Source organism: Beta vulgaris, chromosome 8 (genome assembly GCF_026745355.1).
Source record: "Beta vulgaris subsp. vulgaris cultivar EL10 chromosome 8, EL10.2, whole genome shotgun sequence".
Lineage (NCBI taxonomy): Eukaryota > Viridiplantae > Streptophyta > Magnoliopsida > Caryophyllales > Amaranthaceae > Beta > Beta vulgaris.
Genome location: NC_079209.1, coordinates 5,191,230 through 5,196,101, shown reverse-complemented (window position 1 = coordinate 5,196,101; position 4,872 = coordinate 5,191,230). Strand labels below are relative to the sequence as shown.

Sequence of the window (4,872 nt, the reverse complement as noted above, 5' to 3'; positions counted from 1 at the left end):
GAATTAATTAGTTATAATTAATCACTAATTTGACTAAGAGTTAAAATTTTCTTTATGTTATGCTAACTATAAATTACTAGACTTTGTAAAAAAAGGTAATTCTATTCTTTTGTTTAACCAGAAAATACTAGACTTATATTTAACTATCACCCAACTAGGTGGTTGAAAGTTAAAACAATGACCATTTTTCTGATTTCATAAATTAAAAGAAAAATAAAGAAAATATTATAAAATTGAGAAAGTTTACTGCTTTTTTCCTCCTACTTCATCCCTTCCTCTTCTATGACAAACACATGGCAAACATGCCCAAACTTGATCAGCTTTTTCTCTGCCCTAAGTCAATATTTCAATAGACATATTATTCAATTCCATAACTCAATGTTTATATCCACGGTTTTGACCAAAAACCACCCAACAAAGCTCATGGTTTTTGAGCTCCAACAATGGCTATAAATACACAATCTCGTTGCTCAAACATACCTCACAGATCAATATTACTCCAATCAGAATTACCTCAAATTTAATCAAGAAACAAAAGAGGAGAAGAAGAAAGTTAAAAAAATTCGTAAAGGATATTTCACACACCAACACCACCATAGTACCACCTCACCACCACTACCTACGAACCACCAGTTTCGGTCAACAATTTGTCAGAAAGCGTGACTCAAGGAACCCCAAAAAAAAAAAACCCCATAGTCATTCTCTCTCTCCTCTGTTTCGGTTTTTCCCCCCATGACACCCCCGTCGGCCACCTCAGGCGACGCCTGACCTGCGCCGTGCTTCGTCGCACCTTCCCCTGGCCTCGTCGTCGTTCGCCGGCCACCTGCGCAACTCGCCGGAGATCCGCGGCTCCAGCACCCGCACACTCTCACTCCTCTTCGCACTCGCGTCCTCCCCTGCTCCCCTCCTCTTCTTCGCGCCTGCTGTGCCGCGCACAACACCGACAACCTCCGCTACCGTCGCGTGGTCCAGCTGCTCGGAGCCGCCGCCGTTACCCGTTCGCCGGAGCTCTGCTCCGCCCCCTGTTGTCGGTTCATCCCTGCTCAATGAGCAGAGGTATTATCATACTCTTACGTTCATCTTGTGTTCTTATAAGCCCCAAGCCCAAATTGAACCTATTAATATTAATTAGTGTGGCCTAAAAATCTGATTTAAGTAATTAAACTATTTTGTTTTGTCACTACCACTTATTGGGCTAAAGGTAGATTTGCATAATGTTGAATTAAACCAATGTAGACTAACTGAAACTGATTGAGAAATTTCCTCAGGTATCCCTGAGGTTTGACGTAATTCCCAAATTACCCCTCACATTTGGGGAATTCCTCAGATACCCCCAAGGTTTGTGTTTGGATCTAAAATACCCTTACTCTTGACGGAACCCTAACGCTGTTAACTTTTTTTTCTCTCTTTCTTTAGTTTCTCTCCTTCCTCCAACCCTCCTCCATGGATGAACCTCTAAGCTTTCTCTCTCCATCCCCCACCATCCCCCACCATCCTCCAAACTTTCCCCAATGTAATTTCCTTCAAATAAAATAATAAAAACAAAATTGAAGGAGGAAGAGGAGCAGCCACCGTGGCTGCTCCGGTGGTCGGCCGGCAATAAGCCGGGGAGGGTAAGTGATGCAGACTGCCGGTCGGTGAGCAGTCGAGTCGACGAAGAAGGTGGCTGTAACAGCCACCACGCGACGCACACCGCGCAACAGCTTCTTGCTGCTGGCTGGCGCTGGTACTTTGCTGTCGGCGTTGGCTCGCGATACCGGTGAGGTGCCAGTAAATTCATCTGAAGGGGTGGCCGAAATTTTGGGCCGGCGAGATGCAGGCTGTTTCGCGTGAAGCAGCCTTGTACTGCTAATTACTTCACGTGATTTTTCAAAGTTTTAAAAATTTAAAAAAAAATTATGGAAAAAGTTAAAATCTGCCATGATTCATGGCAGTTACAAATTTCTGTAAAAGGTTAGGGCTTTAGAGTGGGGTGGGAGGAGAGAGAAAGCCTGGAGGTTCATCCATGGAGGAGGGTGGGAGGAAGGAGAGAAACTGAAGAAATAGAGAAAAAAAAAGTTAAAGGCGTTAGGGTTCCGTCAAGAGTAAGGGTATTTTAGACCCAAACACAAACCTCGGGGGTATCTGAGGAATTCCCCAAATGTGAGGGGTAATTTGGGAATTACGTCAAACCTCAGGGGTACCAGAGGAAATTTCCCTTAGTGTCCTGTTAGATCATGATACATTAGTATATTAATTAAACATAATTATTGCGCTTAAAACCAAATTCGCCTAATAAAATCACCCAACTTATTTCCTAAAATCTAGTATTGGGCTATATTTCATGATTTCTAAACTAGTTGAGTTGTTTAAAACTAATTAAAAAATAATTCATTAAGCTTGTTGTTATATTGAGTTTAAGTTATGAGTAATTCACTAATCCTTAAGTTATTAGTAATTAGTTACTTGACTTGTTAGCTTTAAATGACTAAATAATATTAAAATAATATTAATGGATCTATTATAACTTTAAATTTAATCAATTTGTTAATGGACGACTAATTAGTTATTAACTATGAACTAGAATAATGTTATGTTTTCGAAAGGTTATATAATATGTAGTAATATAACTTTAATATATCGATAATTCTAAAAATATAGCTAAATGAGTTATTTCATTAAGTGGTTGTTAAAGACTCACCTTAATTGAACAAAGTTATTAACGATTAAGAAATAATGACCTTTAAGGAGACCTTTACGACATTATAATGACCGCTATGACCTTAATAAGCGCTAACTAATATTTAGGCTTAAAAGCTAAATAACGAAATGTTCATTAATAAAATTATTCTTGAATAGATTAAAGAAGATAAAGGATATTACAAGCCTCCCCCGGCTATCATGGTTGGTAAGCAGGAATTCAGGTAACGTCTATTGCTAACACCCACAATCCCTTTCGAATGATGTTTTATGATATTTCGCACTATGTTGTTGATGTATGGATTGTGGGATATGAAAGGTTTTATGAATATGATGATTTTCGATGATATGAAATGATTTTGATGTTTATGAAAATATGAGTATGATGCCACTATGATTTTAATGATGTTTCATGATTATGATTACAATGATGTAATGTAATTATGCTATGTAAAAAGAGACAAAACATGATAAAGTACAGTGAAAGATGGTTCTTGGCAGTATGATATGGGCACCGCAAGTGTCACCTATGTTGTGACCGCCTGACTGTTTTATACGGGCACCGCAAGTGTCACCTATGTTGTGACCGCCTGACTGTTTATGATACGGGCACCGCAAGTGTCACCTATGTTGTGACCGCCTGACTGTTTAAATGATACGGGCACCGCAAGTGTCACCTATGATGTGACCGCCTGACTGTTATGTAGTGGGAGACGTCCCCTATGTTATGATGTACTAGCCATACCAAAGTAAAAGATATATGACGATGAACATGATAAAGAAGATAATGTAACATGTTATGATGTGTTTGTGAAATGGTTTTACTTATTCTCTTCTCCCTGTTTATAAATAAAATGATGTGACATGAATTTACGATGTTAGAGTAGTATGTTACTGAGCTTCGGCTCACGACGTTTTGTTTTATGTTTTAGGTATGGGAGAACAGTTGTGGATCACTATTATACTGCGTTACGGAGATTATGTATAATTATACGAGGTTTTAGGATACTTTGTATAATGGATAAACAAGTATTATCTTGCGATGAGTAATTGTATAGTAGATTTTCAATTTAGGCTATTATTTTATTGTGGGCCATAACCCACAGGATTAAGTTATGCTTCCGCTGACGATTAAGGTCATGTAAATTTGTCGGGCCGTTACAAAGGGAAAGTTTGATAAAACTTGATATGGTCATGATTGATGAATATATTTTTTCTCTTAATTAGTATTTTTCGATTATTAATAGAGGTTAGTTTTATATTTGATTTAATTTATTCATGATACCATCATTATGATCGTCATATTTGCTTTATATTCTATATTCGTTAACATTTATGTGCTAATAATTAAAGGTTGAAGTTATGGCTGACACTCATATTTTTCCCTATTCTCTATGTCCTGCATCTATTAAATTTTTACCCTCTGCTTTCTTAAAGTATCATTCGTGTATTTTTCATGTTAAAAATGTGTTAGCTATTGTTAGTCTTACCAATTATTGAGATACTATTTGATAATAGACTTAGCTACAATATTCAACTGAACATTAAAAATATAAAATTATATATCACAATAACAAATCTAGAAATTAAATTATAACGACAAATACTTTTTCTACTACAACAATGAGTCTGGGCATGGTTTGTAAGGAAATAAAAAAGGGTAGTTTAGCACAAAGGGTTAAACTAGAGTAGGGGATAAGTAAATCCTTAATAAAGTAAACGCAACTTTATGAGGCAATTTGAGTAAATAATGATGGTTTTATTAACATAAAGTAAGGCGATGTTTTCAACTATAGTTGTTTCTTTTATCAAAAGTAAAGTGATTCAGGTAGATGAAACTACTCAAAGTGACAATTGTTGCAACAGATAAAGAATAGAGAAATTATATAACAATTGTGTTGAAAATCTCATTTCACATCAACAAAAAATCAACAATGTTAACAACAAATTTACAAAAATAAAATAAACAATAGCTTGTGCAACGCACGGGCTCCAAAAGTAGTTGTTATATATATTAGAAGAACTTGACGATGCTTAATAGCAAAACATTTTAGCAGCAAAAGATGCTAGGCCGATCATAATTTAAGGTTCTCTCCATCCAACTATGAGAATCCTACAACGAGAATGGTTGTCTATTAATTTTATATGAAGAATACAAGGAAGCGACAAAGCTTAAGTTGTGTGCTGGACAGA

General features: G+C 36.6%; 1 long non-coding RNA gene across 1 annotated transcript; it reads left to right on the top strand.

Annotated features, from left to right (window-relative positions):
- Nucleotides 1-1,029: 1,029 nt before the first annotated feature.
- LOC125492536 (uncharacterized) lies at nucleotides 1,030-3,908 on the top strand. Its single transcript, XR_007269148.2, has 3 exons — nucleotides 1,030-1,056; nucleotides 2,839-2,903; nucleotides 3,612-3,908. It is a non-coding gene; the product is annotated as an uncharacterized LOC125492536 (long non-coding RNA).
- Nucleotides 3,909-4,872: the final 964 nt, after the last annotated feature.